Here is a 12754-nt window from a genome sequence, read left to right as displayed (position 1 = left end):
TTTCACTGTTGTTCTCCTGATCACACAATGTATAATTTCTCCACATCTTCCTTTCAGCATTATTGGGCATACACTTTAGACAGAAAATCTGTCTAGGAAGGAAGGCTGCATATCAATGTTGTTGTCTTCTCTGCCTTGCTATTAAATATTAGCATAGTTTAAGACACCACATAGATTCTTCATATTTTTGACCCAATATTATGCAAATTGCAACCTAGAAATAACCTAAATGTGATAAAAATGGTAGAGAGAAACCTTTAGCCTTGTGATTACCAAGCATATGGCTACATATCATTTAGTTAGGGTGGTGGGAAAGTTTAAAGATAAAACAAGGCTTGCTCTGTGGTTTTGACAATGAAGACAGCTCACTTCCTGTGTTGAGTTATTTAATATAAAGATCCTGGGCTTCAGATTCTAACAGACCAGGTACGTGGTCTGCATGGAAAATAGTTAGCTCGCAAGAAGTTGTAAAGATTTCATGTATAATAACAAGTGAAACTGCCTAGGACAGTGACTGTTACATGCTAAACAGTTAGTGAAGGTTAGCTATGTCTCTCCTCCTCCCACCTTAGTTTCTTTCTCCCTTTCTTTAACCCAACAAATATTTTTGGTTTCAGGCTATGTTCCCTCATCCATTGGCTCCTTTGCTCACTCATTTATTCCATTCTTATTCCCCTTTCTCCTTTCTTTCTACCTTATTCTCTTCTTCCTTCCCTTTATCTTTCTCTCTTTCTCCCTTTCTTCCCCATTTCTCACAGCATCTGATTTTATTTTAAAGGTATTTCAAAATTATAAAAATGCTATAATATTTTAAATCAATGCATGGCATTTTTTAAACTTAGGGATCTTCAGACACAGGTTGTAGTTATTCTGCATCAACATGGGGCTGGGAATGGAGGTGAGATCTGATATTGGGTCAGAAATGCATTAAAGATCTCAAAAGGTGCAGGAAACTCACCCCTGTGGATCTGAGCTGGATTTATGGGAAAGCCTTCTCTAATAGAGGAGATCCATATGCAGACAGTGAACTTTTTCAAAGCCAAACTTCCAAAAACAGGATCTAGCTGGTTGCTATTACTAGGAGATTCAGCCTCTCCATGGATCTTCAGGTATTCATACCCAAATGAGTTGGCTACAGCCACAGAGACATCAGGTAAAGTCAGTGTGTTCAACCCTTCCCGCTGAGTCCCAGTACCTCCACAGATAGTATGGTTTAACCAGTTGCAGTCTAACTTCCAATAAAATCATTCACATCACCTTTCTTCATCTTCTCTGAAAAGATACTATATGATATGTTAGCAAAGGCATTGCTGAAATCAGTCTCTTTAAGCCTGAAAATATTTGCTTATCTGTAACCCAAGAAAGTTCATGCAACAGTTTTTGTTAAATACAAGGTATTTTTCCTTCTCCAAATTATGCCGATATACAACTGAAGAAACATGTGATTAATAATAAATATTGATGGACAAACTATCGTCAACTGAGAAGTTGGGGGACTATTTTATAGTGTTCTTTTGGTTTTTTGTTCTCAGTCGTTCTACTGTCATTTTTCATTCTACTATAAACTTGGGATACCTATACTATATATTTCCATGTGGGATTAATCAAAAGAGTATACATAAGTTCAAGAAAAACTATAGATGCTTAGAATACAATATATTCTCTTTTAGGAACAGCTTTTCTCATTAATCTAAAATACATAGATTTAGTTGATTTCTCTCTGTGTGTAGAATTGAATGTGCTTTCCTTGATAATTTTATGGGGCCAATGGTCAAAGCTCTAATAAATATTCATGGAAACATATTGCCTTCTGAAATAAACTCCCAAGTTTTCATTGTTGTTTTGGCCTCTGTTTAAAATTTGGTTGACAAAGAACGTTATGAACATGTACTCATCCGATTAACGTATGGCATACAAAGAGCAGACCCAGAAAAAGATGCTAACACCAGGTTTGAGCCATCTCAGCTGTAGTACAGATAGGATAAATCTATTCAAATACATATATGTCTGTTCATGCTGCTTCTGTCCCCAACAGTCTGGATCTTTTGCATATAAACTCATAATTCCAATCTATAATCCTATTCAAAACATTTTACTTTTAATTAGTCAAGAAAAGAAAAAAAATGAAAGACCTTTTTTAAAAAAGAAAAGCAGTTGCGTTTTTTAATTAGGAAACTAACCCCAATGAATAATTAACATGGCAGAGCAAATAGATAATAATTATTTGAAATTACTTAGGTTTATAATGAGAGAGTCCTGGCAATGAAGTTCTCCAGTCATTCTTATTAACATGAGAGTCATTATTGTGTTAATAATCATTCTGCTTATTCTGCATCTGCTTATTCTAAAACTCGGACTCAACATTTTACCTAAAGTCCCAGGTTTCCATTAGTACCTGCTTCTTCAGCTAAATATCTTTTTTTTTCAAATTTTTATTTATTTATTTATTTTTTATTTTTTATTATTATGTTATGTTAATCACCATACATTACATCATTAGTTTTTGATGTAGTGTTCCATGATTCATTGTTTGCGTATAACACCCTGTGCTCCATGCAGTACGTGCCCTCCTTAATACCCATCACCAGGCTAACCCATCCCCCGACCCCCCACGCCTCTAGAATCCTCAGTTTCTTTCTCAGAGTTCATAGTCTCTCATGGTTCATCTCCCCCTCCGATTCCCCCCCTTCATTCTTCCCTTCCTACTATCTTCTTCTTTTTTTTTTAACATATAATGTATTATTTGTTTCAGAGGTACAGGTCTGTGATTCAACAGTCTTACACAATTCACAGCACTCACCATAGCACATACCCTCCCCAATGTCTATCACCCAGCCACCCCATCCCTCCCACAACCCTCAGTTTGTTTCCTGAGATTAAGGATTCCTCATAACAGTGAGATCATATGATACATGTCTTTCTCTGATTGCTTCAGCTAAATATCTTAACCTTAAGCAGAGACACAATTTCCTCAAATGCCATTATTTGGGAATATATTGAGGTGCATAAGATAAAAGAATGCAGAGTATATTATCTACAAGATCTTGCCTTGCTTATATCGTTAATTTTGATCTCATTATTGTTAACTATATTTCATATATTAAAAAGAGCCCAAAGTAGGGGATTACTACATTAACTGTTGTTTACCAGAATGAAATGCCAACAAAATGAAATTATGAGTGCATGTGATGTATCTCTTAACAGTCTCTCCCTGGCTTCCCCTCTCTCTTTCTCACCCTCCCTCTCTCCCTGCCTGCCTCCTTCCCTCTATTTTCTGTGAACATAATGTGCCAGATGAATAATAGGTTATGACTGACCAAACTGAAGAACCAATAATGAGGACTATCAATTGGTATTTCTAATGATTAAAATTTCTGCCCATCCACCCAAAACCATTTCATGCAAAAGGTTTCTTGGCAGTTTGTGAGTGCTATTAATATTTTTCTCACTGTCAATATGAGCCATATCTACAATTATGAGAAGAAGGAGAAAGTCCCTTCAACTATCCTCACACCAAATTGATAGCAACCCCAAGAGGTAGAGTGGATACCATATCTGGGCCACCTTTCCACTTAAATTTTTCTGTCTCATGTCAACTTATCATCATTCACTATTTTACTAAAACTTTCGTTTGATAAGAAACAAATGATAGATTTTCATAACACCACCCTCCCCAATCATGCTCCTATTTTTGGAGGGGAAAAAAAAAGGTTTGTAGGGAACTGATTTTTTCTTAATGCCATCTCTCTGTTATTTTGTTGTATTATTTCATTGTGCAAGCTTCCCACTGTTTTACTCCTTCACCATTAGAAAGCTTAAAAGTTACCACTTTAGTTTTTTCTGCCAAGTTAACTGTCTCTTCCCTTTTTGTTCAGTTTTCACAGATTGATCTATTGCATAGAGGAAAACAGTAACACAGATCTTAGTCAAGGAGAATGCATACCTTATTGCCTAAGACAGACTCTACTGTGTAAGCATGGCATGCCCAGCAGCATCAACTTTGTCCTTACCTCTTCTTTAGCTGTGCATATCCACCTGATACTTACTGCCTGGTTGCTTCTATTTGGAAAACAGTTATCTATAACAGAGCTAGGTATCATCCAGGGGTACAAACATACAACATGCACAAGCCTATTTGATATGGCTATTCTGACAAAATCACTTTGGGTTATGTTTTCTTTGAATACATTGTTTTGATGAGGATTTTAGAAACCATTGAAATTTTAGCTTTTTTATTACCAACTAGTGGGCAAATAGGAGTATTTACTCCATTCTTGGAATGTTATGGTTACCAACATTACCTGCATTTCCTAACCCCATCATCACCTTTTTGAAAGATGAAGATTGACTAAAAAGAGGGATGAGGGGCGCCTGGGTGGCTCAGTTGGTTAGGCGACTGCCTTCGGCTCAGGTCATGATCCTGGAGTCCCTGGATCGAGTCCCGCGTCGGGCTCTCTGCTCGGCGGGGAGTCTGCTTCTCCCTCTGACCCTCCCCCCTCTCATGTGCTCTCTCATTCTCTCTCTGTCAAATAAATAAATAAAATCTTAAAAAAAAAAAGAGGGATGTAAGGTGTAGTAAGAGAATCTGAGATGGACTGAGAGTCAGAACTGCAGTAATTATAAGGAACTATTATGTATACTGATTGGAGAGAAAGTTATTTTGCATTGTGACTCCACCACATACAAATAGTAAGATCAAATTGACTGAATAAACTTGGTGGGAACAAAATGGACTTATTATGTACATTAAATGTGACTCAAAGTAACTCCCAAGTTATAATATTTTGAGAATAATTTTATTCTAAAACAATTGAAATGTAAAGGACTTATATGTTTTATTTTTGTGCGTTTATGGATAGCTAAGCTATGGAATGTAAAAAAATGCCTGTATTGTCTTCATTTTTATCTAGTTTTCACTAATGCATATGGATAGTGATCAGTACAAATTCAACAGTATCATTTCAGTAATTGTCGATTTTATAAAAAGGTAAAGCTGTGAACAGTGGCAATTACTGAAATGATAGTGAACACAGACAATGGAAAATTTCATCATAAAACTTCCCAGTTGATCATGCTCATTTTATTTTTTTTAACTTTATTGTATTATGTTAATCATCATATATTACATCATTAGCTTTTGATGTAGTGTTCCATGATTCATTGTTTGCATATAACACCCAGTGCTCCATTCAGTACGTGCCCTCTTTAATACCCATCACTGGGCTAACCCATCCTCCCACCCCCCTCCCCTCGAGAACCCTCAGTTTGTTTCTCAGAGTCCATAGTCTCTCATGGTTCGTGTCCCCCTCCGATTTCCCCCCCTTCATTTTTCCTATTTGAAGCAAATGTTCTTTCTTTTCAACTTTTGCACTTCAATTTTATTTGAATATCATTGACACACAATGTTACATTAGTTTCAGGTGTTACAACATGGTGATTCAACATCTCTATATGTTACGCTATGCTCACCACACGTGTAGCTACCATCTGTCATATCACACTATCGACCATATTCCTTATGCTGTACCTTTTATTCCTGTGACTTTTTCATTTAAAATACATAAAAATTATATGTAGTACTCTCTACCAGGATACTTTTGGAAAAGACAAAAATGAAATTATAACCTGAACAGCCGCTCCTCTGAAGCTTATGCATTACTTGACTGGAATCGTTAACCAAAATGTAATAATTAATAGTTACTCTTCACACTAGTGTCGCAAGTCCCCAAGCAAAGAGCTTCTCTGCATGCAGACCTCAGGAATTTTGACAACACTAGTAATAGTATTTCAGTAACAATTTGTGAGACAAAAGCTAACCCTAAACTCTAACCCTATGGATAGAAAAAGATAGTTCTTTGTAAGGTGCTGGTCCTGACTCATGAAATGTTAAATGCCACAGTTCTACCTCAACTCAGGTGATGTTAAATATAATTTATGTGAAAAACAAGCAGAAAAAAGATGTGGGTGAATTAATATAAATGCTAAACAGTCTCGAAGTCTCTAAGCAGAACAACAAAAGCAGAATTTACTTAAACATATTTGGTAAGCATTAAAATATGAAAATTCAAAATATCGAGAAATCTACCAAGTAAGGAAATGTCGTGAGCTCTCAGGCGTTTGGGGCAATGGATTGGTGGAATGTAAAATTGTGAGAGTTTAGCCAGAAAGGGCAGATAGGAACCAGGTTATACAGGACCTTAAAATGTAGGCTAAGGAGTTGAGACTTGGAAATGTTATGTCGGAAATGGTTACAGCAGGATGAATTTGCTCTGCTTTGTTTGCATTAGAGCTTTTGAAATTTAATTTTTTTAACTACACACAAACAAAAACTTCCTTTTATTGAAATTTTATTTCAGAGCTTACTATATTAAGCAAGCCACTCTGACTGAAGCAGAAGCAGAAACAGCTCAGGATCCTGTGTCTTTGAACTTTTCCTCACTATCTGCCCAATGCTGAAAATTCCTCCAGAGACATGTCATCACACCATAAACCATTCCTGAATCAGTCCAAATCAGCCTGCTCCAATGACTATTTTGTTTTCCAAGTTTTGCTTTCATGGGAAAGACTGAAAATTTATTTAGAAAGTAAACAAATCTCCTGGATAAGTTAAGAAAGAACAAATTCCTTGGCATTTCTTTCAATCAGATAATGTCATATATATCTATTGGGAGTAGTTGGGGGAACGCTTTATGTTCTTTCTGTGACTGAGTTTGTTTTCTGTCTCATGCCTTCTCTTAGGTCCTTCTACTGGCTTATATCATAGCACTTATAACATTGCCGTGTAGTTTTGGATAATTCATCTGGCTCCCCGTTAAACTCTAAGCTTCTCAAGAGGAGGAACCGTGCATTACTTTTTATTTCTCTAGCACTTCACACAGTGATCGATATGGATGGGCACTTAATGTCTATTTCTTTAATAAGTAAATAACATTAGTAAGGTATGTACTTTATGTTCTGAGTTTTTTAGTGAGTTAGTAGATTTCTTTTAAATCTCAGATGCCTAGAAGGCACTTCACTATTCACTGAAAATATTCTTTCCCTGAAGAAATATCAAAAGCCACAGGTTATTTTATGATGCTTTTGGAAGAGGAGTTGTAGCACCTGAGGCAACGCGAGTAAAAGCTGGCAGACAGCAAACGAGTTTTCTACAGAATCCATTAGAGCTCTGTGAGACCTGATCTCTGGGTTTGTGTTTAATACCTGGAGAATTACCAGTTTTGCTCGGCCCTTTGCTTCATGGCTTGGAGTCCTCATTAAAATGATTTCCGGGGCCTCTCCCTGGGCTTGACCGTTAATGACCATATTGACATCCAAGCATCGCCCTCCGGGTGACAGATTAGTTGAGGCCTAATCTCACTTCACCCTTACTGATTTAACCTACATAGCTTTTAAGCCAAATCAGAAAGGTGGCCAGTCAGGTGGCCTCGCACACCAATTTCTAACGGGCACCGAATCTTATCTGGAAACATCACATGATGGATAAGAGATACTGTTTTATCAGAACTCCCCTTCAGAATTTCAGTTTAAAGAAGTACTCTGATAAACAGACTGGGTTAGTAGCTGCTCAAACTCTTATAAGTAAAAATTAAACAAATAATTAAGGCCTATTTAAAGATTTGCCAAATACTAGCCTGCCTTGGTCTACTCAGCCTGTACATTATCTTGGCCAAAATATGTCACACATTGGAAGAAAAAGAAATGAGTGTGCTATATAGTTGTAAAAATAACAATCATTTAATATTTGTTAACCAAGTATATATTTAGCACCTACTATTTGTCATCAAGATCCTACTCTCATGCTGCTTATATTCTGGATGAGCAGGATAGAATATAAACTCTAACAAAATAAACAAACATGAAAATGTCGGAAAGAAATTTCAGCAAATCTAGTCTGTTATGTGTTTACTGTATAAAATAGATGGTTCACAGATAGCAATTAAGAAGAGATAGAGGGGCACCTGGGTGGCTCAGTCATTAAGCATCTGCCTTGGCTCAGGTCATGATCCCAGGGTCCTGGGGATCGAGCCCCACATCGGGCTCCCTGCTCGGCAGGAAGCCTGCTTCTCCCTCTCCCACTCCCCCTGCTTGTGTTCCTGCTCTAAATAAATAAATAAATAAATAAATAAATAAATAAATAAATAAATAAAAAGAGATAGCACTTTGAACCTAGCTCAATGTGGAAAGAAAAAAACCAAGAAAATTAGAGTATATTAACTGAACTTATTAAAATGGAAAGAAATTGAATAAAGTGGGACAAGGGATATAGGGTTCTTTGAGAAGGACATGAAGACTAAATTCGTACCCCTACCCCCCATATTAAAAATAGCATACTGTAATGAGATAACTGGTCAGAATTGGGTTAATTGTAAGGAATCCTTTAACAATCTTGTAAAAGAAAAAGATCTATACTGCAGGAAAACAGTCAATTCAGTTTCAGGAATTCATAAGCCAGTCTAGGGGATGATAAGACCATGGGCTAAGAATTGGCTTGTCCCACTGGAGTTACTAAGTAACTTTGATCCTTAAGATCTGCAGAGCTGACAGTGCCTGTCAGACTCAGGACCCTAAAAATTATATAGTCAAAGTTATTTTGTTTCACATTCTTTATAATAGAAAATAGAAGCATAATTACAAGATTATCAAAATCTTGTCAAAATGTCAAGATAATTTTATAAATACAGTAGGCTTTAGAATAATATGCAATTGTTGCTTAGCACTTTCAAAGCACATCTGAATAAAATGTACCACAATATTCTCCTTCAAATTTTACTGATATTCATCTTCTATGATTCTAATGCACAAGAAAACACAAGGCACATAAATATTGAATTAGAGAGGAATAAATTTTGCCCAGTGTATGATATTCCTTACTGCATTTAGGTAAGACATAAAATACGGTTCTGTAAATTTCTTTGCACTTTCCCTGCATGCCCTGCAATGCCAGCCACAAATGTTCCCAGAATTTTTTTTTTGAAAAACTTTCATTTTTCTTGGCAAGGTAAATGTCTTTTCGAGTCATTACATGAGATTGAAATATTTCTATTCAATATTAGCATTTAAGCTAATGCATCCTAAAATCAGGCTCTAGGTTTGCTTTCCAAATGATTTTTATTCCCCAAATTGTCATTCCTCAAACATCATTTTGAATTAATGTTTCTGTGATACCACACAGTGTGATTAAAAATACATAATGTTGGCTGGAAATTGTCTATTCTGAAAAAATTCCAGTGTTACTTCCTTTACCTTGTCATTACTAAGGGTTAAAATTTCATCTTGAGAATTTGAGGTGCTCTAGAAATAACTGAAGCAAAGAAAATCATTTAAATGTTATGAGTTTAATAAAATTCGTATGTTTTCTCAACCTGATCTTCAGTATTGATATTTCATCTTCTTGTAATTTTTTAAAAATATAAAATTCAGTGAATTTTCCTAGAATCAGAGTTCTGATTGAGTAGCATCTTAATTGAGGGGTCTGAGTGTTTGGGTCGATAAAGTAGAGGAAACAATTCCAGAATTCCAGGATATCCCTTCTTCATTCCAGTACTATAATTTTTAATCTTTAGGGCACATATGGATTACCTGGGGTGATTGTTAAAAAATTGTAGATACACATGCATTATTCCCAGATATTCTCATCTGGTAGGTCAAATATTTTTTAAAACTATAGAAAAACATTAGGAAATGTACAGTCATAAATCAATAGTCAAAATATTTACCCCTTGTTAACATCTTAGTTAATCACAAAATATCTGGGATAAAGCAATGTAACAAGGACCAAATAAAGTTGGATAACAAAACATGAATAAAGAAAGTTCTTGAAGGCTTCTTATTGGAAAGATTATGTAAAGAGATAGATGGCAGAGATACGGTCAAAGAGCAGAGGTATAGGCACTTATTAGGCATTTAATAATTTAATATTTAGAATAGTAAGTTGAAAATATCAGGACCATGCTTAGATTGAATCAATGAACATTTGCTGCATAACAGGCAAATTGCTACATGCTAACTATGCAAAGAGAAGTAAGATACACCTGCCAGTGTTAGGTAATCTTTGCTGCTAACAAAGCATTCTTTTAAAACAATTAAATAGAAAGTAATTAAGTAAACGAATGCATTATGCTGTGAGTACATGTGGATAATTAGTGTAATCCAAAAATTTTAGATATTTCTATGCCTAAAAAGTGATTTCATGTGGGAACACAGATCATGAGAAGGTAGAAGACAAAGTACTCCTCTTCCTCTGTTTTCTTTTTCACTGAATGCCATTCCATCCTCTACCACACCTCTTCCTTCCCCAGCCATCTCTGCGTATCAATCCCATTCATGGCTCCTTTCCATTCACTCATGAATCCTTCTCTTCTAATGTCCTCAACCCCTGTGCTTTATTTTATTTCTACTTTATTTGTTCAATACTAGTGTTTTAATTGGCTCCTAACTGGTCCTTTTGCCTCCAGTCTTTCACCCTAGTGGTCCATTCCTCAAACCACACACTGTGTTGTCTTTCTGAGATAGATGTGGATCCTAACACTCTAATGCAGAAGATGAACAAATAGCCTTTGTGTATTCCTAAGAATAATGTCTCAACACTTTCTCTCAGCCTTAAGGTTTTAGCATTCATTCACTCATTCTTCAACAAAAATGTAGTGGCTACAGTACTAAAGATGCAAAGTATGTTTGTATAATGGAAATATAGCCATTAGCAAATTTGACCCATGTTCACCCCTCAAAGAATTCTAGTCTAGTGGACAACGATATTCTGTATGAGAATGCACCAATTTCTCACTCCACCCTCAGCTTCTAGTATGCAGCTTCCCTTTTAAAACTTCCCTATCTCGCTTCCCTCAAAATACGTATACTCAATTTGAGTGCCCATGCAGTTCTTACAGTTTCTGAAAAGTTTCTTACCTCTTATGCTTTCCCTTCTACCTGTGCCTAGAATATCCTTCCTTCTGTTCTATACCAGACATGGTCTTACCCACTCAAATCTCTGCTATCCTTTCTATGACTGACATGGCATTTCAAACCATTTAAAAAAATGTAGTTTTTTTAAAAAAAGAAGGGAGAAATGTCAGTATATAGGACTATAATAAAATATTTGACATGAAAAGAAGTAAAATGTAAAGATCGAAGACCAAGGATTTTTAAATTATTTGCTCATCCAAATTATGAGCTACCCATGAGGCATTGTCAGAATCCCTGTACAATCTTAACATGGCCTTCCACTTTCCAATCCATGTGATAGAAAGACCTAGCCGCCATAAATTTCACACAACTCCTTTCCCTACGTAGGTATGTAATGTGTCATGGCACCACAGACCTTTGGGTAAGGTTTTTAAAAAGTTTTTTTAACATGCCATCCTCCTGGCCTGGGTTTTAGCATTGTGAAAACCATCTATCTTTGTATCAATAAACATTAATAATGGACAAGTGAATATATGAATGAATGTATGGATAGATGGATGAATGTCCTTGCTCTGACACAGAGGCTCCTAAACTCAGATTCCTGATCCCATGCCTGCCTTCTGTGTCCAATTGTACAGGATTTGACTTCCAGTTTTACTTCCTAGTCTGAGAATGCCTTTACTCCCGAACCCTAACTGCTCTGATACCCTTGCAAATGCCACACACCTATTTCGATTTCATCATTCTCTTTCTTTGGAAATGAAGCCCTAGATAAACCTCTACTCTCGGTACCTAGAACCCTTCTGTCCAGTGATGATGTTTTCACATGATGATCATCCATCTTCATGTATGTTTGAATCTCTTACTATTGATCTTTAACACCGACTCATGTTAAGATGGTATCCAGTGATAGCTTTAGTGGCATCTGATTTTGACAGCCTTTGTCAAGCTCTACTTAGGTGTTCCCCATTAAGGAGGTGGGTCCATAAGTAGAGACACCACAATCAGTGATAAGATCAGAGGGGTTCCCTAGTCTAGATGGGTAAAATCTCTTTAAGGTAGAAGTCTTGTCACTACCAATGGGGTCCTAGAAAGACAGGGAATCTTCCCAACCTTAACCATAGAGGTAGAGTCACATTAAGGACTTAGGTAGGAAAAAAATATAGAGAGGTATGATTCTAGAGAGTTCACCACAGTGGGAGGGCATAGGAGAAAATCTCCGTGTCACCATTCTTCCTACTGAGTCCTGATGAGTCGTCACTTTTCTGAGAGACTTTGAACTGATTTGGTTAAAAATTGTCATCATATAAAGATAAAAAATGTCCCACCATGTATTTTTTTAATTCATATACTAATAAATTAACTTGCTGAAATAGGCAAGTATGATGGTTAATTTTATGTATTGACTTGGCTAAGCTATGGAACTCAGTTGTTTAATCAAATATTAGTCTAAATGATGTTGTGAATGTATTTTGCAGATGTGATTAATATTTACAATTAGTTAACTTTAAGTCAAGGAGATTATCCTTACCGTTCACAATGTAGGTGGCCCTCATCCAATCCATTGAAGGCCTTAAGAGTAAACACTAAAGATGCTCTGAGAAATAATTTTTAAGAGTAACATATAACTCCTGCCTGGGTTTCCAGCCTTTCAACCTGACCTATAGATATTGAACTTTCCAGTCCCCACAGTCACATGAGCCAATTCTTAAAATCTCCCACTCTCTTTTCTCTTAGATTATACAAAGATAGATACATAGGTACATATAGATATAGACATCCTATTTCCTATTGGTTCTATTTGCTGGATAATCCTGACTGATACAGTGGTATAAACAATTGCTTTTTTCCT

Source organism: Neomonachus schauinslandi, chromosome 10 (assembly GCF_002201575.2).
Source record: "Neomonachus schauinslandi chromosome 10, ASM220157v2, whole genome shotgun sequence".
NCBI classification, from domain to species: domain Eukaryota; kingdom Metazoa; phylum Chordata; class Mammalia; order Carnivora; family Phocidae; genus Neomonachus; species Neomonachus schauinslandi.
Note: the sequence above shows the minus strand (reverse complement) of the source record.